This window comes from Odocoileus virginianus, chromosome 24 (assembly GCF_023699985.2).
Source record: "Odocoileus virginianus isolate 20LAN1187 ecotype Illinois chromosome 24, Ovbor_1.2, whole genome shotgun sequence".
Taxonomy (NCBI): Eukaryota; Metazoa; Chordata; class Mammalia; order Artiodactyla; family Cervidae; genus Odocoileus; species Odocoileus virginianus.
This window is the reverse complement of record NC_069697.1, coordinates 49,438,899-49,463,242: the sequence shown is the minus strand read 5'-3', so window position 1 is coordinate 49,463,242 and position 24,344 is coordinate 49,438,899. Positions and strand designations below refer to the sequence as shown.

General features: G+C 41.8%; 1 protein-coding gene and 1 long non-coding RNA gene across 5 annotated transcripts in view; one reads left to right on the top strand and one right to left on the bottom strand.

Annotated features, from left to right (window-relative positions):
* Nucleotides 1-1,419: 1,419 nt before the first annotated feature.
* On the bottom strand, nt 1,420-13,415 carry LOC139030875 (uncharacterized). Its single transcript, XR_011483316.1, has 2 exons — nt 13,170-13,415; nt 1,420-2,298 (listed from the first exon to the last, which is right to left on the bottom strand). It is a non-coding gene; the product is annotated as an uncharacterized lncRNA (long non-coding RNA).
* Nucleotides 13,416-13,502: 87 nt separating this feature from the next.
* The window catches only part of SLC16A7 (solute carrier family 16 member 7), a 182,296-nt gene continuing 171,454 nt past the window's right edge, over nt 13,503-24,344 (top strand). For 3 of the 4 annotated variants that reach the window (XM_070454682.1, XM_070454686.1, XM_070454685.1), the window contains exon 1: nt 13,503-13,689. The gene's annotated coding sequence lies outside the window, so the exon portion shown is untranslated. Of the gene's footprint in view, nt 13,690-17,706; nt 17,779-24,344 lie in introns of those variants that run through there. The other variant, XM_070454684.1, reaches the window with a different exon arrangement.

Here is a 24,344-nt window from a genome sequence, read left to right as displayed (position 1 = left end):
GCAAGAGTCAGACACAACTTAGTGATTAAACCACCACCACCACGCCGGGTCTGGCTGGACCCTACCCCTTCATGACGAGAGGGGAGTGTCCTACTGGGACGCGCAGGACATTCCCTACAGAGGGCCACTTCTCCAAGGTCAAGCAACATAACTAACCCTCCCCATACATAAAAATACAAACAGAAATCTAGACTAAAGGAGTATGTTTCAGATGAAGAAATAAGATAAAACCCCAGAACAGCTAAGTGAAGTGAAGATAAGCAATCTGCCAAGAAAGAGTTCGGAGTAATGATTGATCATAAAATGACCCAACAACTTGGGAGAAGAATGGGTGTACAAAGTGAGGTTATAAGAATTAGAAAACATAAAAGAATAACCAAACATACTTGAAAAGTTGCAGAGTAAAAAACAAAACAAAAAACAATTTTAAAAAGTATAAAACAAACCCAAATCAGTAGTTACCAGGGACCGGGAATGGAAGAAATGGATGGATGACTTGATTCTGGTGGGAGTTACAGGATTATATGCATTTTTCAAAACTTGTAAGACTATTTACGTAAAAAGGGTGCATTTTCCTGGAGGCAAATTATACTTCATTAAACTTGAAGAAAAAATGTTAAACAAACAGGATTCACTTAGAAAGATGAGCATGCTTAATGAAGTTTAAAAAAAAGGAATTTAATTCAGAACAATTTTAAATTATAGCCTGTGGATTAAGAGAGGAGCAGAGTTTAAAAAGAAGAAAGGGATGAGAAATTACATATTAACTTGACTTTTCAATTGATGGCTTGTTAAGACTGTGTATTCTTTTCTTTTTTTTTTTTTTCCAAATATATTTTTTTAATTGGGGTATAGTTGCTTTGGGGCTTCCTTGGTGGCTCAGAAGTAAGAATCTGCCTGCCCATGCAGGAGATGTGGTTTGATCCCTGAGTTGGGAAGATCCCCTAGAGAAGGAAATGGCCACCCACTCCAGTATTCTGGCCTGGAAAATCCCCTGGACACAGGAGCCTAAAGGGCTGCAGTCCACAGGGACTCAAAAGAGTTGGACACGACTTAGTGACTCAACAACAACAACAATACAGTTGCTTTATAACGTGTTAGCTTCTGCTATACAATAAAGTGAATCAGCTATAGGTTCACATATGTCCCCCCCCCTCCTGGACCTGCCTCCCGCCTCCCATCCTACCGTCTAGATAACCACAGAGCACCCATCTGAGCTCCTTGTGCTATAAGCAGGCTCACACCAGATAGCGATTTTGCACGTAGTAGTGTATGTATGAGACTGTGTATTGCTTATATGCAGGAACTTCACAGTTTTGTGTCTTGAACGTGGATCCTAAAGGCAGAGATAGAAGGAGATTGTGCCCAGTGTGCTGAGCACCATAGGTTAGGTGCTCCAGAAGCAAATACCACCACTGCTCTTAGTGAGTAAGGTGTTTATTAGAGAAGGGGAGAGGGGATAAGCAAAATAAAGTAGCAAGAAATCCAACTGTGATGGACCCAATGAAACCTTGGCCAATTTAGCGTGGAGCTTCAGAAAGAACTCTGATGGTCCCCAGGGACACTTTTGATTCTTCCTTAACCAATTGTGACAGTAAATAGGTAGGTCTGTCAACCCCTGGTTGCTAAACACATCCAGCGGTGGGCCCAGCTGGCCAGGTCTTTCCACCCCTGCCTTCTCAGTGTCTAGGGGCAGGGGAGGCCGTTTGGTGCAGCTGATGCAGACTTTGAAGGGGCTGACACTGGAAGGCCGTCTGCTGATGGCATCCCATATCAAGTCCGTCTTTGAAGGGCGTGTGGGTGGCAAACCTTCACAGTTTGCCCTTTGTGCCACGCCACCCACTCCTGCATGTTCCAGTAGCAGCTCCCAGTAGAGTAGGATTCTGGTGGGGCTCTCCCCCGAGGCATCTCTTAGAAGTGGGAGGTCAGGGAGGCAGATGACAGCCCCTTTCATGGCAGTTGTGCTTGGAGCCACGGCTGATACTCAGCCACAGGCTTCTCCTCACCTCAAAGGCCAAGGAGCCCATGTGGGAGATGCTCCTATTGTCCACTGTTAAAATCCTGGATCAGAAATGATGACTGAACAGGTCCATGACCTCAGTGAACTCACTGTAAGTTGGATCTTGGCAAAACTCCATTTATTATCTGGAGACCATGTGTCCAAACTCAAGGAAGGGGCATGATGATACTCTGTGTCTCTAAGTCAATGTCCACTCATTCACTCTGTCCTTCAGCTGGCATAGTATCTAGGTTTCCCCCTTTCCCATGAGATAGCTGGAGATTCCTTTGGGGAGAGACCTGGGGAATCAATCAGATATAATTGTCATATTGTTGCAGGGTTATTTCTCCCAGGAACCAGCCACCTCTGAGTCAGATGGTTGCAGTTGTAAAAACTGGCTCAGTCTGGAAATAGGGTAAAGACTTGCGATATTTTTAATGGGGTGTCTTCCCTCTACCTCCCCACCAAGTGATCCAGCTTTGATTTTTTCTGCTGGTTCAGATGAGTAGTGCCTTTGTCAGTGGTCCATCTGTTACGCCTTTTTGTATTTCCTGTTCTATGAGTCATCTTAATAGCTTTCTGTGGATGAGCCCCCCACTAGGATGCCAGACCCGGCTTATTAGTCATTCCAGTAGTCTCTGTGTTCTGATTTTTGGTAGTTAAGCACTGCTATCTTGAATTACATTGTTTTGAGGTCTTAGCAGCCCCACTGTTATCAGTGAGCCGAGCAGTATAACAGCCTTGCCCCAACTACAGAAGAGAACTCTCAGAGCAGAGCCACCACTGAGCTGTCTGGCGATGCTGGCATCCCTTGCGCCAGGCCATTCCTTGCAGCCTTTTAAAATACTGTGCTGTATGGGCCTCCCTAGAGAATCTAATAACTGGTGAGTCTTTTTATTGTGCATAATACCTACATTCCTGCATAGTCACTTCCCTGAGCTTTTAGTGATTTCCTTCACCATCTGCCACAGAAATTCTTGCATTTCATGGCTGCTCATCGTGATGGTTAATTCTATGTGTCAACCTGGCTGGGCTATGATAGCCAATTGCTTGATCAAACACCTGTCTAGATGTTGCTATGAAACTGTTTTCTAAAGGCCAAACATTTAAATAAATAGATTTCTTAAAATCATATTTATCTATGTCTATAAAACACATACTGCTTCTCTGGAGAACCTAATGCATTCATTTGTGGGTGATTGCTTTTTCCATGTTTTTTCTAGGAGCTCTTCTGGTAGAGAACTCCCACCATCTCCTGCACTTAGTTACCAGTGTGTTAAATCCTATATCAGAAGTGAAGCACCACCAAGTTAATCAACTCTTTCCTATATAATTTTTAGCTTTGACCCCCTTGATTAAGAATCCTTAGGATCCAATCACACAGTACTCTCCCAGTTCCATGGCCAAACCTTGTAGCTGCTTGGGGGTGTAGTCCTATAATCCTTAAGATACTATTTATTTCACACATCTAAATAGGCTGAGAATGAAATGGCACCCCACTCCAGTACTCTTTCCTGGAAAATCCCATGGACGGAGGAGCCTGGTAGGCTACAGTCCATGGGGCTGCAAAGAGTCGGACACGACTGAGCGACTTCACTTTCGCTTTTCACTTTCATGCATTGGAGAAGGAAATGCAACCCACTACAGTGTTCTTGTCTGGAGAATCCCAGGGATGGTGGAGCCTGGTGGGCTGCTGTCTATGGGGTCACACGGAGTCGGACACGACTGAAGCGACTTAGCAGCAGCAGCAAATAGGCTGATACTTTGCCTTCATTAGTACATACCTTCTGCTGGTATTCCTCTCAACACCACTGAAAAGTTTTAATAAATAGACCACCACACTGTTCCAGAAGCTGTCAGTGTTGGGGGTCCTCACTGCCAGCCAGGTGATGAATAATGAAGCTCTAAAAGTCTATAGTTTTATCTGTTTTGTTAGACGCTCCTCGGTACCCACTTTCAAAGGCTGGATTACCTACAAGCAGATTCTGAGAAGTTTAGGGCGTAACATATTCACTAGGAACCAACACGTAAGAAGGGACAGGGCAATTAGCATGACCGGGCAGAAGAGGAATGAAAGTCGCTGGGTTTTAATATAGCTGCTACACCCCATCACCAGATGCAGGCCACCCCAAACAGGAGGAGACGTTGGACCATGTGGTTTCCTGCAGCTCAGGCAGAACTTGAAGCTGCTGACATTTGGATGCTTCCTGCTAACCACACTCTCCGCATCTGAGCTGCATCTAAGCTGGGATCTAAGAAACACAACTGTGTCTACCACATGGAATTTAGTTTTCAAAGGCAGGAGGCAGAACAACAACAACAACAACAACAAAAACCAACAAACAACAGACCACCTAGTTCTTTCTTTCTATATCAGACTTGATTCTCCTAAGGAAAACTGTAAATCCATCAATTATTCTGCTTTGTAATTTCCTACTAGATTCTTCCACTTGGAGAATGTGATAAAGAAAAACAGCTAAGGAGGAAAGTGTAGGAACTTGCATTTTCCAAAAATGGCTGCAACATCTTCCACCCTACATGCTTTCTAAAAATGTATCTTTGTTATTCCGCCCCTGAAGGTGGAATCTAATTCCTCTTCTCTTTTGTGGTAGTCAAAATGCCTTCCCAAAGATATATACACTCTACCCTAGAGCCTGTGAATATATGTTGTTCACAGGACAGAAGGGTTTACAGAAGTAAATAAGATGATGGGCCCTAAAATATGGAGATTATCCAGGTTGGCTCAACCTAATCACACACATCCTTAAAAGCAGAACTTTTTCCAGCTGGTGCAGGAGAAGAAATGCAGTAAAGAGGAAGTCAGAGAGATTAAAAAACATGAGAAAGACTCCAGACATGGTTGCCTTTTGAAGATGAAGGAGCAATGTGATGAGGAATAGAGGTGACCTTCAGAAGCTGACAACTGCCATAGAAATGGGGACCTCAGTCCTGGAACTGCAAGGATCTGAATTTTGCAATCAGACTGAGTGAGCTTGGAAACAAAGTTTTCCCCCAGATTGTGAGACCCTGAGCAGAGGAACCAGTCAAAGTGACTCAGTCTTCTGTACTTATACAATTGTGAGTTCATAAAGTTGTGTTGTTTTAGGCCACTAAATTTGTGACGATTTGTTACAGCAGCAATAGAAAGCTAATACTGACTTATGACTCGCTAGTTGCCAGCAGGACAGAAGGGACGAGACACTAATGAACTTTTGAGTTCAGGTGAAACCCTACTTGGGACCTGGAAGGCTAGTTCTCACTAGACTGCCTTTAAGAGCACAGCCATCATACTGTAAGAATTCCAAACCATAAGGAGAAACCATGTCTTAGTGTTTCAATAAAGAGACCTTGGAGAACAGTCTTTGAGTCATTCCAACCCAGAAACTCACACGTGTGATTGAAGATGCACATTAATAGATTAGGAGCCTGTATTCTAGTCTTTCCAGTTGAAGCTACAAACATGGAGTACAGGCAAGCTACCCCTGTTCTGAAAACAGAATACATGAGCATAATAAAACTGTTGCTGGTTTATAACACAATTTAAAAATTTTGCACAAAAATAGCAACTGGAGCAGAAAGGAAGGGGGGAAATGCTCTCAAATAAAAAGAGGGATAGTTTTTTTTAATCCCATACCTGGAGTGAAAAAAATGTACAAATCCCTCTAAAGTAGTTATGAGATAGAATTTTATTCTCAAGTTATAATCTGGTTGAATGACAGAGAAAGAGAGTAACTTTTCATGCTCTACTCTACAAGGGGATCTGTATTGATAGCTCCCACCTGATAAATGGGACTTCTTGCAGTCAATCTTAACTAAACAGAAATTTATTTAAAGTAAGATGTCAGCGAAGTGATTTTCTACAAAAAACTATTTCTTGGTTTTGCAACTGTCCAATTTGTTCTTTAAAAATTAAGGAGACAAACTTAAATATCAAATATTTAATTTTTATTGAATGATTCTTTAAATTCTATAGTGCTTTATAATGTTCAAATGTTTAACACACATGATTTCGTACAATCTCATAATAACATTTCTTCCTCTCTATCCATATATTGACCCTTCCTTCTTCCCTCTCCCCACTGGCAACCACTAGTTTGTTCTCTGTATCTGTGATCTACTTATTTTTTATTTATTTTTATTTTTTAATTTTTTCGTGACTTCAGTGTGACTTTACTGAGCATGAAACAAACACCATTTTATTTTTTATTTTATTCACTAGTTTTTTGTATTTTTTAGATTCTACATGTAAGTGATATCATACAGTATTTGCCTTTCTTTGACTTATTTCATTTAGCATAATGAAAATATCAACTCTTAAGTAATATTACATTTTCCTTTCCTATTCAAAATTATGTCAAACAGTTTGCTTTACTTAATTATGAAACTTTATTTCTGAAATAATATTTCCTAAATATGTACATATTTTACATATAATACCATCTTTCATTTCTGTTAAGCTTTAAAATTGAGAAATCATTTTCATTTATTACATCTCCTGTTTGATCTTCTTAATAACAATCAAATCAAGTTTTTATTATTTTGAAGAAAGTAAAATTTAAAGTCTTTGACAAATGTAGTGTCTTTGCCAAAGTAGTGCATTAGTAAAGTGCCTGACTTGACCTATATCCAGTTATTCAGATGCCTAGTATCCTAACTGTACTCCTTTTTTAACACATTTTTAATTTGGTGACTCAGATGGTAAAGAATCTGCTTGCAATGCAGGAGACCTGGGTTTCATCCCTGGGTCGGGAAAATCCCTAGAGAAGGCAGTGGTTACCCACTCCAGTATTCCTGCCTGGAGAATTCCAGACTGAGGAGCCGGGTGGGCTACATACAGTCCATGGGGTTTCAAAGAGATAGACACAATTGAGCAATTAACACTAATTGCTTTTTTAACACATTTTAAATTTTATGTATTAAAAATCAAACTTTATATAACACGTGTCCACAAAAATATCTGTATTTAAATATTCACAAAAGTAAATAATAAAATAATCCCAAAATCTTTAAACATATGAACTGATAAAAAAAATTGTGACATTTCCACTCGATAGAATACTATCCAATAAGGAAAGGAAAAACTACTGATGCTTACACACAACTACATGGATGAATTAAAGAAAAATATGAAGAATAAAAGGAGACAAATAAGAAAGACTACATATAATGTCATTCTGTTTATATACCATTTTAGAGTATGGAAAAGCAACTGGTCTATGATAAAAACTAGATTAGCAATTGCCTGGACTTCAGAAAGGATTACATAAAAATAGCATGAGGAAATTTTCTGGGATGATGGAAATGCTTTATGTTTTGATTAGAGTGGTGATTAAATGGGTATATAAATTTGTCAAAATTCACCAAAGTGTCCACTTGAAATGCATATATTTTAATGTAAGTTATATGTCAATAAATTTTATTTAAAATAAAATAAAGCTGGTATATTGACAAAGATATCCACAATTGTTGCTTGACATCTTTGGCATCATGAAATAAAACTCATTCTCCTTCATAAAGGCTTCCGAGGAAAAAACTCTACTTGTCTTTTTTGAAACATGTTTCTGAAGCTCTGAATAACCCTTTAACTCAATAACTAGGATAGTCTTTTCCAGTTCAGAGTGAAAAACTTATAAAGACTACCATTCAAAAAAACTAATAGCCCAGTATTTACACTCTGATACATGCATACACAATTATGGGGTGGGTGTAATCATAGCATTAGGATCATAAGAAGTCTGTCTGCATGAGAGAACCACTACTTACATCCAAACAGCTTATTATAGTGCCTATCAAGTAATAGTTGTTTAATAAATATGTCCAATGAATAATACTCATGAAGACTGAATTCCATGACTGAAGACCTGCATTCAGAAATGAAATTCTGATAAACCAAGGAAAAAAAAAAAAACAAAATCAATAAACTTCAGGTGACCAACTATATTGTTAGACTCCAGCACAAACCACAGGTTGAATTTAAACCTACATCACATTTCATATAACAAATCTCACACAGATTATTTCCTGGGAAGAATTTATAAATGATAATTCAAGATCACCATCAATAACTCCCAGGGAAAAAATAAACCAACACTAAGAAATCATTAGAATTATGTAACAAAACAGCATAAAACAAATAATGGAGTTTGAGTCAATGCCTGGAGGATGGAAATCAGAAAAAGAGCCCCTGAGAGGCAAACATGTATGTGCGTCAAGAAGCAACAGTTAGACTGAACATGGAACAACAGATTGGTTCAAAACCGGGAAAGGAGTGAGTCAAGGCTGTATACTGTCACCCTGCCTATTCAACTTGTATGCAGAGTACATCGTGCAAAATGCCGAGCTGCATCAAGATTGCTGGGAAAAATAGCAATAACCTCAGATATGCAGATGACACCATCTTTATGGCAGAAAGCAAAGAGGAACTAAAGAGCCTCTTGATGAAGTTGAAAGAGGAGAATGAAAAAGCTGGCTTAAAACTCAACATTAAAGAAACAAAGATCATGACATCCTGTCCCATCACTTCATGGCATATAGATGGGGAAACAATGGAAGCAGTGACAGATTTGATTTTCTTGGGCTCTGAGATGGTTGGACGGCATCATTGACTCAATGGACATGAATTTGAGCAAGCTGTGGGAGATGGTGAAGGACATGAAAGCAGTTCATGGCGTTGCAAAGAATTGGACATGACTGCGTGACTGAACATCAGCAAAACGGCAAAAAAAAAAAAAAAAAAAAAAAAACCTCACAAAAAAAGGCAAAATGGCTCTAACTTTAGGCAAATAAAACCAAGTAAGGGCAGTTGAAAATCTAGTTTTCTGAGAAGCAGGTAGAAGAGATTTCCAAAGTAGGCTATATAGAGGCACTCAAGATATAAATCTACAAGCAGCGGAGTGAGGCCTTTCATATTTTCTATGTTGTATGAAACCAGGTCAGAGCAATCCTATTCACAGCTGCTAGCCACCTACAATCTCAGTCACAGTAGGCCGCCACTGGATGGCGGGTGCAGGCTCACTTTCACTTAGGCTGAGGGGAATACTGGGGCGTTTAGTCTTGTGTCTGTAGCTAAAACCACACTATCGTGTGTAGTTAACACACACACACACACACACACACACACACACACCTGCTTTGGCGTCACAGAGTCTTGTCAAGAAAAGGCTGTTGTATATCTAGCTGGGAATCAAGATGAGATTGTGATTTTATATATATATATATATATATATACATATATATATATATATAGAGAGAGAGAGAGAGAGCACATCTTGACTTAAGAACACATGAGAGCATTCTTGTGAGCTCACTGTTTCATTGGGTCACTATGCCTTATGATTTACAATCTTATTAAATAACATCTTCCATTGGTCAATACACTAGTCTCTGTTACCATGACACATAAGTCCTGAAATCTCAATGGCTGAACACAATAACGGTTTCTTGTTCACACAGAGTCCAGTGCAAGTCAAGCAGCCTTTCTTTATCATTAGTGACTCCATGTTGGAGTGAAACATGTCTATCTGAAACATGACGTTATTTGAGCAGAGAAAGGCAGGGATGAAGAATTACTCGTTCTTAATATTCTTTAGCCAGAAATGGTGTAAGTGGCTTTCACTCATACTCTGTTAGAACTAATCACATGACCCCAATATAACTGTAAGAGAAACCAGGAAATGTAGTAACATGCAGATCATGGATACTATTAGTGCCAAGAGACTTCAGCATGTGTCTGTTCCAGAAATAGTCATACTATCATCCTTTTCCTCCATTGGGCAAACATTATTGATTACCTTCTATCTGCAGGAATTTTGGGCTGGATGTTAAAAGATTATAGAGGAGAATAAAATATCATCGCTACACTCCAAAAGCCTAAAAGACAGGGAGACAGAAAAAAGTTACAAAATGGCCGAACTGTGAAGCATAAAAAAAGTGTCCCAAATAGAGGCATATACCATGTTTCATGGGAAAGAGCACAGAGGAAGATGGGAATTCATTTTGATCAAAAGAATCATCGAAATGCTACAGAGGTGAAGACTTACATGTTGGGCCTTGAAGGGAAGAAAAAAAGGACTTAGACAATTTGATATAGAAAAGAGGGTGGGTTATCTAGGGTGAAACAGATCACCAGCCCAGGTTGGATGCATGAGACAAGTGCTCGGGCCTGGTGCACTGGGAAGACCCAGAGGGATCGGGTGGAGAGGGAGGTGGGAGGGGGGACCGGGATGGGGAATACATGTAAATCCATGGCTGATTCATGTCAATGTATGACAAAAACTACTGTAATGATGTAAAGTAATTAGCCTCCAACTAATAAAAATAAATGGAAAAAAAAAAAAATACAAAAAAAAAAAAAAGAAAAAAAAAGAAAAAAAAAAAAAAAAAGAAAAGAGGGTGGGGAATGAGAAAAGACAGAAAAACTGGAGAAGACCACAGCATGACTGAGGAATGTAGGGGCACAGAACCTGGAATATGAGGTTGTGGATGTGTAATAGAAGTTTGGGCTTTATGAGTTTGCATGTTGTCTATATGTTTGCTTGTTCTAGATTATTTAGTCTATTGCTATCCCTTGTTTCTCCTATTGTTATTTCACCTACAAATAGAAATCAAGGCAGAAATTTTACCAAAAATATTTCAAGTTCTGTTCACATGATTTGATTTTCCCCTAAATTGTATTTTTTTCTTAATTTCTGAAGAATATTAAGATTGCAAGTCATAGGAGAAATTGACTGGATTTCCACCTGATACTCTTCACAGATTCCTTTCTAAGCCAACCAAATATTTACATAGCAGGCCTAGCCATAGCAACAAGGCAATTTAGAAATGAACACCCACATACTAACACTGGGGCATTAGATAAATTGGATCCAGGGTTTTAATTGTTGGAAAAACAAGACTTAAAAAGAAAATTTGCTACAGTTTTGATACAGTGCTATGAGTAATGATGGTTAAGAGTTTGTAAATGGGTTAAATAGGCCAAGAATATCAGACTGTGAAAAGTACAGGGTGAAAAAGAAATACAGGACAATATAAGAAAAATCAGAGAGAAGGAAAAGGGTGAATAGGATCTTTCTTTTTCCTTCTCTTCCTTGAAGTAAAATAAAAACGATGAATGAACTAGAAAAATGTCAGTAGTGAACACTCAAGAAAGTGACCTTGAAATGTGTATCTTAATGTTTCCTTTTAAAATTTAACATTCTTCTTTGTGAAAATGAAGTGTACGTTCCATCATTATCAAATGTCTACCATATCTTATCTAAGTGTCAGTGTGCAGATTTTTGTTTGTTTGAAATTAAAATTCTTTCTGGAATTTCTGTCATAGTTCTTTAGTTTCTAAACTACCCTTCTGTGTGCAATACTGTCTTCTAAACTTTTTGATGCTACTAATAACATTATTAATTCATCTTATATTATCTTCCATCAACTTCACATATATCATCTCACCTAAATCTTTCAAGAGCAATAAAAAGTTGATTTTGTTACTACTTTGTAATAGTAATAAACTATTAGCAGAAACTAAAATTCCAGCCTGCAGACTAGCTGTGGTAGAAGTAAGGCAATGTGAATTTAGCCAACTACTTAGTTTCCACTTGTAAAACGTGAATAATCTGCCAGCTACAAATTGGCACTTGCCATCTATTGCTACAGGATTAAATCATGGGCTGCTGCAGCTGCTGACCTTCAACATCCCCTGAAAGGAGTTCCGAGTGGAGATCAGGAATGAGGCGCTCTGTGCTCTGGAAAAAACTGGCAGAAAAGGACTTCAGATAGATATTTTTCAGGACAAAGTTTTACAAGCCTGATTCTTACATCTTCTCATATCTAGAAAAGCATTAAAATCCTTCATGGTGACCTCTACTCCCCGTGACTAGCAGCAACCTTCTGCAAAAACATGTGCTTGTTTGCATGTAACCCCACCTCCACCAAAGTCACATAATTACCGACCTTCACGCTGGCTCTTTAGGGCTGTTTCCCAGAGCTATCCAAAATGCTAGCTTCCAGGCTATAGACCTCATTTTTCCTCAAATTAAACAACTCACAACTCCTATGTGGTGTATTTTTTTCAGCCAAGAAATCTAATAGTGTTATTGTATTAATTGGGATAATTCACGTAAGTACTTACAACAATGTCTGACAGTGATAAACATTTAATAAATAAGTAATTATTATAATTATTACCATAACACCATTTTGATTCTTTGTCCCTTGGGCTTCAAAATTGCAACTATTTCAATTAAATTATCTTGGTGTTTTAGAAATGATTTAATTTCCAGAACAAACAAAAGCTTCTAATAAGTTACATTTTTACCTAAGATGAATGCAACATGTGTATCTCACTCTTTTTTTTGGAGCAGGAAAAGGGGAGGGTCAGTTAAATTGACCGAAAATCTGGAAAATTTGGATTGGATTTCTCAAATCTTGGATTTGTCAAATTATTATTATTATTATTATTATTATTATTATTATTATTATTATATGATTATTCTTCCAGAGTCTTTCTTTTTCTCTAAGTAATACTTCAACTTTAAAAATATTAAAGGAAGCCACTGTAAATGTTCATTTCCAGCACTTCCTTTTTCCAACTTCCCCCAAAACATGTCTAGACAGGAGGGAGGGAATAAAGGTAGAAGAAATCAAACCAAGACTGATTTTACCATTATCCCTAGCAGTGAGAGCGTGAGCGTGTGTCTAGCAAATAACTAAGTCCTATTTTGAAGAATTAAATACTTTGAAGGACTTCCCCATCCGTCCAGTGATTAAGACTTCTGCTCCCACGGGGGTGTGGTTCCGCCGGTGAGGGAACTAAGACCCCTACAGGCCATGTGGCCAATAAATAAATATATATAATTTGAGAAACTAAAACGAAAGCATTTACGAATGACTTTCTCTCACTTCTTTCCCATTTTCAAGTCCTTTTGTGCTACTCCTCCACCCTCGGGCTAAAATTTATTTTTCCCTTAGAGTGAGTGATTCGAAGGATGAACCGAATCTCCAACACCGCAGTGGTCACTCTTCTTGCGCCCCCCGAAAGACTTCAGTTGAAGAATGGGCCAACACTTGAACTGCGAGGAGGCTCTTCTGTCTCCGCGCCTTGGGCCAGGTTCCCCGTCTTTTGTTCGGCTTTCCCCGCCTACAGGCTGCCCTACTGCCCAGGGTACCCACACAAAGGTACCGCTCACCGGCTCCCAGGTTGTGCGCCAAGTACTTCGAGTAAAGCACGTCCCAACCTACGTGGAACAACAGCTCGACCAGTCTGGTGGCTTTCTCTTTGGGTCAAAACTGAAATCTGCAGGGCAGCGCCCCGAGCACCGCAGTGTCTTTGACAGTCGCCGGGAGCATGCTCAGTCGGCCTGGAGTCGGCGTGCTGCGGCCGGCGCCCCCCGCGGCCCCGGGGTCCCGCCACGCCCCGGGGGATCGCCGCCGCCCTCCCCCGCCCCGCCGGCCCTCCCCCTCCCCGCTCCCTCCCCGTCCCTCCCCCGGTGGCGCGGCGCGCGCTCCTCGGCATCCACTAGGGCGCTCAGCCGCCGCGCCTCCCCTCCCCGCCGCCGCCGCCTCCTCCACCTCCGGCGGCGGGCGAGGACTCGTCCAGGGACAGAAATAAATAAATAATTCCAGTCACCCTCTGCTAGCGAGGCGAACTGGCGGCGGACGGACCGCTGCAGCGCCCACCGCAGGGCCGGAGACCGGGTCAAGTAAGTCACACCCCGGGAGGAAACGAGGAGCAGGAGGAGGAGGAGGGGACGCTGGCGGAGAGGAAGGCGAGCGCGCGCCTGTCACTCGAGCTGCCCGGCGAACGGCACGCGCGTGTGAAAATAGTGGCCAGTCTGTGACACGCGCGCCAAAGCCAAGTTTGCCCGCGAGCCCTTATATAGACAAAAATCCCCAGAGCGGCCGCCGGAGAGCTCGCGTCACCGAAGCGCGCGGACGGCAACGCGGGACCTGCGGGGGCGCAGGCGGGCGCGGGCTCCGGGCGCGCGCGCGTCGGGGAGGGGAGTCCCGAGGGGTCCCGCGCGGAGAGCGCTCCGCGCCCGCGCGCGCCGCCGGCCGCCGGGTGCCCGCACCGAGGCTCCCCCGGCGCCGTGCCCCCCTCCCGCCCTCCTTTCTTGGACCTACGAGTCTCCCTGGCAGGTTCCCACCTGGCGCTTCTCCGCAGCATCTCGGCCCGTGCCCGCCAGCACAGCGGGGTGACCCAGGCCGGAGAAGCTGGGTGTTGGGCGGCGGTGGGGATGGGGGTGAGAGTGTATAGGCAGCCTCTTCTTTTAGCAGATGGTCGCACTCCGAGAGGCTGGCAAGAGGGACGAAATACCGGGGTGGGGGGCGGGTAAGAGTCTTTCCTGTTTGGGGTCCCAGGTAGCGTGGTGGGGGCGAGGCAGAAGGAAAGAAAGGTGTGTAAGAGAGAGACACACCCGGGGACAGAAAAGAATCGTGACTTAACGCGGGCGGAGGAGGGCCTGCGCCTCCGGGCTGTTTCTCCTGGCAGCGCTGCGGCGCCACGCTGGGGGTGCCAGGCCCAGCCAGGTAGCGAGGAGGCTAGTGAGGTGGCTCACGTGTGAACTGCCTCCTCTCTCGGGCGGATGCTGCTTGGGCGGCTGCTGTCTCCACCCCGTTTTTCTCCCGAACTTCCGCGAAATTGCAGGGCAGGGTGGGGGTGCGGGGGATTGTGACCGAGGCCACGTTCCCGGTAGGGCTGAGGAGGGAAATTTGTGATCTGCGTCAAGGATGTTAAAATTACACACGCAACACGCGCGGGAGAGGAGGCGTGCGGTCTACTCTACGAGCACCTCTGGTGGTAGAAGAGCTAGGCCTGTCGCATCTTCTTTCTCGGGTCTGTTAGGGGCACAGCGGGGGGTAAAACCACGAGCTGTGATGAGGGCGGTGCGGAAAAGCGTGGGCAGGAGGAAGCGGTGAGCACTAGCTGCCCTTTCCTGGCTCCCAGTGCTTCAGATCCAAACTGGGAACTCAGGAGGGTGCAGACTTTCAGCGGACCCTTGGCTTGACTGTGCTGTGTCATTGGAATCCCAAGTAAGAAGTGTGCATTTTGGGGGAACTTGGCTGAAAACTTAGAGCGAGGTTCTGGCAGGAGAGACTGATGGGGGTTGAATGAGGTGACCCTTTCATGTCCCTGGTGAGGCAATCTTAGCCCCAGTTTCTGCTTCTGGGCACATTGCGTTAAAAGCGATCTAAGTCAGCCGGCAACGGAATGATCTCAGTAAAAGGGAAAGATTACTCAGGCAACTCAGTGTGTTGTGTAACAGCTCATAAAGTCAGAAATTAGGTTTTTTTTGTGTGCAAAATTCACATCAGCAGTTTGCAATTACGTACTCCCCTCCCCTTTGGGCTGTTTCAGTAAGTGAACGGAAATTTTAACACTTGTTTCTCAGTGTCCAAATTAGTGCCCTTTCCTATAAATGCTCAGTTTATTTGCAGACGTGCATTTACTCTTTTATAACATCTAGCTGATATTTTTGGCCTTGAGCCCTCCTGAAGGGAAAAAGGGCAAAGAAACTTAAAGAAATATCCTTTATGGAGAGTTATATTCTTGGATCATGGATCAGAAGTAAAAGAAGTCTCCTGCAATTGTTTTTCATTATATATTCATTTATCAAACTTTTTTTTGAGATATTCACGTGGAAAAAGGTAATTAACTTTAGAGTTGGACCTGGATTTCAAGCTCACTTCTTCACTTTTGTAAGACTAAGTAATTATTTAACAATCTTATCCTTAGTTTTTCTTATGCATACAATGAAATTAGTGGTATTTACCCTGAAGTGCTATTGTGAGGAATAAAGTGTACTGAAAACAGCTGAAAAATAAACTAGCTAAGGTGGTCCAGTGATCCCGAATCCGCCGTCCTACACAGGGGACCAGGATCTTCCTGGTCCAGAAAGATCCCCTATTCCTCAGGGCAGCTGAGTCTGTGCACCCCAGCTGTCGAGCCCATATGCTGCAACTACTGAAGCCCACTTGACCTAGAGCCCCGGCTGCTCAACAAGGGAAGCCGCTGCGATGAGAAGCCTGAACACCACGCTGAAGAGCAGCGCCTGCTCCTGGCAACCAGAGAGCAACCAAGACCCAGCACTGCCAGAAGTAAAATAAATAAAACTATATTTTGACAAAAATAAACTAGCTATTTTTGAAACCCTAAAATCACTCCAGACACTGCAGTGTGGTTACAATGATGAATAAGGTTGGAATTCTGCTCTCAAAAGTAAACAAAAAACAAAAACATCTAGTCATCTGGGCTGATCTTCTGTCCTCTTTGCTGTTCCTTCTCAATGGAAGAATCATGTATCTCAAGGAATTTGAAAGGATGTAGCAGTTTTAAGAAATGCAAGATGTGCTCAGAGGCACATTTGAGAAGAGCACCTTGCTTCAGAAACCTGTGTGTCAGCCCCATCCATTTGCCCGTTGACCCCGTATAAACAAGTAACAGAGGATTTTCTGTTGTTAGGAAGGCGGGACATCCCTTCCCTGAAGAATGTGTTTGCTAATGGATTTCTTTCTTTTCTTTTTTTTTTTTTTAAGAGATTGAGCAGCAAGTTTTTTCTGCACTTTGGACAGACTCATCCCCTCACCCTGAGAAGCCCAAGAGTATAGTCACTATAACATTTTCTCTATAATGCTCACCATGTTCTGGGCACTGTCTGTTAACTCCTTTTTATCACTTAAACAATCCTAAGAGGAGGATCTATCGATATTCACATTCACGGAAGAGGCGCAGAGAGTTAAGAAGCTGACTCAAAGTGCCCAGCTCGCAAGTGGCTGAGTGGGGCTGAGTACCCAGGTAGGCGGTCTGACTTTTACCGCTGAGTAGTGTGGCTTCTGCTGCTTGAAGCTGATCGAGGGCAGGCACTGTGTCTGTCGTGTTCTCCCTTTCTCGTTCAGTGCCTGGCAGGTGATAGTCCTGAGCAGCTGGTTATAGAAAAAATGACAAGGAGGGAGGGAGAAACAAAGGAAGCGTGAGCATCCTTTCTTGCCCACAACGCTCAGTCTGGCAGGGAATTCCTCCTGGAGCTATGCCCTGGGGGCAGGATAGTTGAGGATCTTTTTATGATTTCTTTGCCTTGTCCTTTGTTACTTACACTGTGTGAGCACAAGCATAGAAATAACTCAATATGTGGTCTCTGATTCACACTGATGTAAAGCAGAGGCCCCTACAATATTGTAAAGCAGTTATCCTCCAATAAAAAATAAACGTAAAAAATCCAAATCTTTCATATTTGCATTAACTCTTGTTTTAAAAGGTGCAGGACCTTCCCCAGTGGTCCGGTGGTTAAGACTCTGCGCTCCCAATGCCGGGGTCTGGGTTCCATCCCTGATCAGGGAACCAGATCCCACATGCCAGCCAAGTAAATGTTTTTTTAAAAAAAAATACATGGTAGCTAGTGTCAGGTATTAAATATCTGGACTTAAGATGAATAGGGTTTTATAAGGTTCACTGGTTTATTCTTCTTAACAGATTTTTTTGGGAACCCTTTGAAAAGCAAAGTTTTTCAGTAGATGGCATGATAGTGCTGAATTTCATAATAAGACATTGAATGAACTCTCACTGAGAGGTCATCCTTGTTGACTTTCTCAAAACTATTTGGATCAAAGTATGCAGGAAATGTGTTGAGAAACAACTGTACACACTAAATCTCCGTGAGTAATAGAACTTCCTTTTAAAAACTTACAGAGAAAGCCTCATTTTCTCAATAGGCCCCTGAAATGGTGAATACAGGGTCCTAATCTACCTACATGGAAGATTCACTTGTTTTTATTAACCTTGGTTGAAGTCCCAGGTAAGTTCGTGAAAATGTTACAAGGCATTTGGGTGACAATTACAAGATGCTGGTGTAAAGATATTTTTGTTAAAAGTTTTGCGCAGTTAAGATAGTCCCACAAAAAAATGACATTCTCTCTGGTTTAGTAGGGCTTCCCTGGCGGCTCAGTGGTAAAGAATCTGTCTGCCAATGCAGGAGATGCGGGTTCATTCCCTAGGTCGGCGGGATACCCTGGAGAAAGAAATGGCAACCCTCTCTGGTATTCTTGCCTGGGAAATCCCATGGACAGAGGAGCCTGGTGGGCTGCAGACCATGGGTTTGCAAAAGAATCAGACATGACTTAGCAACTAAACAACAATAATTTGGTTTAGTTATCTGAACTGCTGATTAATGTTTGGTCATGTTTGGAATTAAACCATGGCATTTAATTTAAAAAATTAAAAATTTCAATTGAAAGTATCTAGTATGTAACTAGAAAGTATCTACCATTGTAACACAGACATATTTCTTTAGATAAGTAAAGGTCTGTACAAAATATTGGCATTTTCAAAAAGTGTTCACATTAAACATTGGTTGTTTCACACCTAATAACACAGTGACATGTAGTATTATTAATCATCCACACTCCTAAACAGTTTCTAATTAGAGTTAATGTATAGAAGAGTTATAAATTGTAAGAAGCTGCTCTACTAAGTAATTTATTAGAAGGCCTATTTCTTTTGGAACTAGATTAGACATGAATAAACAGTAAAACTGAAAGGCATGCATTCACTTGAAAAGTTTCTAAGGGATGAATTGTAATAATAATATTTGCCTGTGTTTGAAATTGATTCTCCAAAATGTCAGAAACTGAAGTTCTGTCAGTTTTTCTCAAATATACAAAAGGTACATTCAGTGACAGGCTTCCCTTGTAGCTCAGTCGGTAAAGAATCTGCCTGTAAGGCAGGAGACCCAGTTTGATCACTGGGTTGGGAAGATCCCCTGGAGAAGGAAATGGCAGCCCACTCCAGTATTCTTGCCTGGAGAATCCCATGGACGGAGGAGCCTGGCAGGCTACAATCTATGGTGTTGCAAACACCACCGCAACGTTCAGTGATAAAGAGTGTTTCTCGACAGGTGACAGTGTTGGCATTTTGGGCAGGACTCTTTTGCATGGTGTAGGAATGCCGCTTTTATTGCAGGACACTTGGTATCTGTGACCCCTGCCCTCCATATGCTGATAGTTTGCCCTTAGTCCTAATTACCAAAAGTGTCCCCTGACATTGAATACACTTTTTGGAAGAAAGGTACTATATGTGATTGAAAATTATTGGCCAGTAAATCAAATTGAAAATGTTTAAGGAAATTATCTTTGAAATTGGTCTATCTTCCAGTAAGAAATTCTTTTCTGTTTTCTTCAAAGGATAAAAAGAGTAATCTCATCTGAAAGTACTTTGAAGGAGTGAGTTCTTCCTTGTAAAATATATCAAGTATTAACATTTTATAATCAGGTTATAACTGACCTCTGAGGCTCTAACTCTTCACTGACTTCACACTGTCCACAGCCTTTGGCAATGTTGGCACCTGCTGCCTCTTAAACTCCTCTTGATTTCGAGGTGCTCTTTGCGCTTCTCCGACTTCTCTGATTGCTCATTAGTGGCTTCCTCTTCGACTTTCCTTTCATCTCATAGCTCAGCTGGTAAAGAATCTGCCTGCAATGCTGGAGACCCCTCCTGGTTCGATTCTTGCATTGGGAAGACCCCCTGGAGAAGGGATAGGCTACTCACTCCACTATTCTTGGGCTTCCCTTGTGGCTCAGATGATAAAGAATGCTCCTGCAATGCAGGAGGGCTGGATTCGATCTCTGGGTCAGGAAAATCCCCTGGAGAAGGGAATGGACACCCACTCCAATTTTCTTGCCTGGAGAATGCCATGGACAGAGGAGCCTGGCGGGCTCAAAGGGTCAGACACGACTGAGCGACTTGCCCTTTCACCTACTCACTCAAGTATGTGCTCCTCCGTTTCTGTTTCGAATTCTTCTCTTGTCTAAATTTGATCCATTGGCAAAGCTTGTCCTCTCTTGGACTGTGCTTTGACCTCAGTAGGAGTAACACTCGCGCCATTATCTTCAACCCTGACCTTCACATAACTGTGGCCAGGACTCTCCAAATGCCTGCTGGACAGCTCCCCTCTTCCGCGCTGCAGACACCGCCAACACCGTGTGGTCTCTTCTGAACACTCTTCTTTGCTTCTGTTGGCTCCCTTTCTTTTATTGGTATTAGTATTCTGATCTAGAACGAGAACCTCAAGCCCCCCACCCCCTGCCCCAGCCTTGTATTTTACAGTCAGTTGCTAAGACATTCAAAATACTTCTTTCATCAGTGTCCTCATTTCTGATGCTGTTGGAGTCCAGGCACTTTTGACATACTACTTAGACTCACACCCTAGTCTCTTAGCTGATGTCCTTGCTAATAGTTCGTCAATGTACTAGTTAATTCTGTGTGTGCCTCCAGATACTCTCACTGAAATACACCTCCCTTTCCTGTATGTTAATAACACTGTGACTCCCATTTCCTAGGTCTAAGGACCGACATTTCAATCTCTGTATTTCCGACAATCTTTTCCAGGCTCATCTCCCACTGCCACCATCCTCAGGTCAAACTGAACTGCCCCTGGTGCCTCATTTATTCTCATTCTGTCTCCTGCCTCCACGTTTTTGGCCATGCTGTTCTTTCATCGTAAAATGCTCTAACCTCCTGCTGCTTCCATGTCTAGCTTCAACCTTCAAAGCTGGGTGTATACACCACATTCAAATTTTCTCTGAAGCCTCTGGATAGGTACAAGAAGCTTTTTTAAGACTTCGGTGTGTGTACTGCAAACTCCAGGGCACAGTGGAGGACAGAGGAGCCTGGCATGCTGCAGTCCATGGGGTCACAAAACATCAGACACAACTTAGCCACTGACAACAATAAATGTGTATTCAGGCAGCCTCTTCTTTCAAAGGCGGTTCCAGCTGTGACTACATTCTTCTTCCTGCTACCAAGGGTCCTTAGCTTTCTGGCACCACACAAAATAAATCTTTTTCTGGGTTGATTGACAGCCTGTACATTTGTGGTGACAGCTCACGTGTCTTATTATGTTTTCTCTATGAATGTAACATATTCACTTTTCTACCTCTTCTTTATGTGACCTGGTTAAGCTTGTTTTTAGGGCTGCTATGTTTCTGGAAGCATTCAAGTTTAGGAAAGTTCGTTTATGTACAAAATAGTTGAAGGCTGAAAATGGTTGTTTATGAATATAAATGTTTGATCACCTGCTCATGATCCCACTGGCCATTGGTGTCATCTTTTTTCAGATGAAATTAGAAGGTGGGAAATAAAGGCATACAGAGAGATCTGCCTTTGGAAGGGCCCACTGTTACCTCAGAGCTGAACATTTTCTTTCTGTGGCCCATTACACTGAGCATAATGAATGAATAAATGAATGAACGCTGAAAGGGAAGAAAAGAAGGAAACTCATTTTAAATTTTGTTTACAATTAGAAATTAGCCCCTCAGTAAAATTGCTTGTCTTTACAGATTAATGCCATAGGAGGTAAAGGACCTAACACGCTGTGTGTGTGTGTGTGTGTGTGTGTGTGTGTGTAATAAGTGAATTTAGAGACCAAAGATGTGGCTCTTAGGTAAAGCTATAGAGATTACTTTGAGTAAAAATAGCTTGCCTTTATCCAGGACTTCTACATGCCAGGCATCATTTTACATATTCATCTTACACATTTTTAACTAATTTAATCCTCCAAGCCTTATGAGAAAACATTATTATGACCCTTATTTTACAGGTGAGGGAATTAGGGCCAGAGGTTAAGTATCTTTTCCAAGGTTGTCACATCTTGTCAGTGGAGGGATCTGGTCCTGAATCTATTAACCACAATGTACCTTCTCAATATTAGTATTTTAAAATATGCAATTCTGCACTGGATTTTAAGAGATTCTAGAGGAAGGAAGTTTGAGAAATGTTAAAAAAGAAAGACTAGTCAAGGATAACAGGGTTTGATCTGTTAAAACACAGAGTTGGAAGAATGATAGGACTTCCTTACTCTTTAAAGGAAATATCTGGAACCAAACTAAAAGGCTTCGAGAAAATGATGACCTCTTATCACTTGTGGACTCAAGGAGGCTGGGAAACCATTAGGGACTGAATAAACAGTAATTCCAGGATTCGACCTCTTTAGCACAGGTAGCAAGATGACGGGGGTTGGGGAGTGTGCAGAGGGTGGCAGGACTCCTGTGCATACTCCAGGCTGTGGGCAGAGGTGGGTACATGAACAGTGGGGCATCTGGAGAATTCTCATGGATATGTACCTGTCACATCTGCCGTGAAGTGGGATTTAGAATAAAGCCTCTGACATATTTCAAGCCAGAGAATGTAATCCTTTAATAACAACTATTTATTCATCCACTGTGCTCCAGACACCGTTTTAGATGTTAGAGATGGCTGTGAATAAAACAGTAAGCTCCTTTTAGTCTTGAGTCACACAAATCATGGAACCTATTTTCAAAGCAAGTTTAGGCAATTTCTGTCTTTCCATCAGCTTTGTGTAGAGCCCCAGGGTCTTGTGCCCTCTGGTCTGTCTTATTCTGTGGGTCTCTTTTCTCTTTCCCTTTTTTCTCCATCACCGTGTCACATGTTGGGTCAGAGTCTTTGTGGATAGATAGATAGACCTTGGTGGAATTTTGATTTAGCCACATCTCAGCTGCTTAACCCAAATCAAGCTATGTAAACCTTCAAAGCCTCAGTTGCCTCATTTTTAAAAATGGAAACAATAAAGCCTATATCACAGGATTGCTGCTGGAGAGTAATAATGCAGGTAACATAAGTGGTAATCGCAATTATTTTTCTTTTATCTCTACTAATATTTTTGGTGCATTTTGAGGCAGAGCCTCTTTATGCTTGAAAAATCCTCTTCTGTGCACAGTTATTTATGAATTATAATATTATTTTCACAGCCTGATCCAAGTAAGAAATTCAAAGAACAACAACTCATTGACTTTATAGTAATATGGGTGTTTCCCATATAGACAAAACTCTGTTTTTTTTTTCTTTTTTTTTAAACTCTGGGTTTTGACACATACAGGAAGATATTCAACATTGATATTGATGCTGCAAAAATATTTAAGGGCTGAATTTTTCGCATAGACACAAAATTAGTAACATCAACTGTGAATATATCCCAAAGGGGTTTTAAGATGGAAATTCCTGACTTTCCACTTAGAAGTAGTAGCACATATAAACACATTTAAAGACTGTGGCAAAGGGAAAAACAATAGCGATTATGCTATCATGATTTAGAGGTGTTTGTTCATACTAAGATACAAACCTATGTCAACTATTGTTGTGCTTTTTTTTAAAGCAACGTTTAAGTGCTTCCTATGTGTCTGATCTTTTAAGAATAGAATTTCTATTCCTCATTATTACCAAGTAAGACATATGCAGGTAGAATAAAGACTCAGCTAGAGGAGGCTGCCCGTTAGAGAACCCCGAAGGTCAATGTCTCAGTAGACGTTGAACCCCGAAGGTCAATGTCTCAGTAGAGGTTCCAGTGCAGCTGGGCTGCTAATGGCAACTAGATCTTGCTTGCATATGTTGTCAATTTAAATCAGTAAATAATTGAGCATTGCTCCATGAAATAATCTGCACAAAAACTCGAAAAGGTTATGTCTAAGTCATCTTTCCTGATCTCCCTAAGGAGACTAATTTCAGAGACATTCTCTGTGTGGGGAGTTAAAGGAACAATCGAGTAGGATTGAGTGTCAAAATCATAGAACATTGATTGTCTACAACATTGGTTAACCAAGTATAAATAATCCTTGAGCTGCATCTGGCCTCCTTCCTGTTTATATAAATAAAAAGTTTTCTTCTGGAGTAGAACCACACCCATTTGTTTCTGTTTTCTGTGGCAGATTAAGTTCAATAGTTGTGATTCAATCTGCTAATCCTAAAATATTTTTCAGTTTAGAGAAAACTTTCAGTTTAGAGAAAAATATCCTTCAGTTTAGAGAAAAATCTTTCAGTTTAGAAAAGTGTATTTGTTGACCCCTGCTCTAGGATTCCAGAAGGAGACTTTGCTATGTAACGGAGTGATCAAAGAAAGCTTCAGTGAAAGAAGTGGAAACGTTTTAGAGCTGAGAGATGAATAGTCTAAGTAAAATGAGGTCCATAGCTCTTAACTCTGCCTCTTGAGGTTCAGTTATTTGTAATGTCCTCCTTTTTCTGTAGTGCCCCTTCCTAGTACCATAGGAATTCCAGGTTTTTATTGTCTGGTGTCTTCAGTGTAGCACTAAAATGCTTGAATGTGTTTTCCTAAAGCTATGGCCTCTTTGAGAAGAAAAACAGTGTACCAGTTTCTTTTTCTGAACTTAAAAAGTGGCGGATACTGCAGGAATATTTGCATGTCGCTGATTGATAGGACAGCCTTACAGGCAGGAAAAGGTGGACAATTCAGAAGAAACCGCAGGGGATATAAGACTATGTAAGCCCATCCCCCATGGACCGCGTTAGCATCTCTCTGGAGAGTCACCTGGCCACTGTGCCCTGGGGAGAACATTA